A 406-nucleotide genomic window follows, 5' to 3' on the forward strand; every position below is an offset into this window, starting at 1 on the left:
GTGTGAGATGAAGCTTCACAGAGTACAGGTGTGTGAGATGAAGCTTTATAGAGTACAGGTGTGTGAGATGAAGCTTTACAGAGTACAGGTGTGTGAGATGAAGCTTTATAGAGTACAGGTGTGTGAGATGAAGCTTTACAGAGTACAGGTGTGTGAGATGAAGCTTTATAGAGTACAGGTGTGTGAGATGAAGCTTTACAGAGTACAGGTGTGAGATGAAGCTTTACAGAGTACAGGTGTGTGAGATGAAGCTTATAGAGTACAGGTGTGTGAGATGAAGCTTTACAGAGTACAGGTGTGTGAGATGAAGCTTTATAGAGTACAGGTGTGTGAGATGAAGCTTCACAGAGTACAGGTGTGTGAGATGAAGCTTTATAGAGTACAGGTGTGTTGAGATGAAGCTTTA

This window comes from Labrus bergylta, chromosome 8 (assembly GCF_963930695.1).
Source record: "Labrus bergylta chromosome 8, fLabBer1.1, whole genome shotgun sequence".
NCBI lineage: Eukaryota > Metazoa > Chordata > Actinopteri > Labriformes > Labridae > Labrus > Labrus bergylta.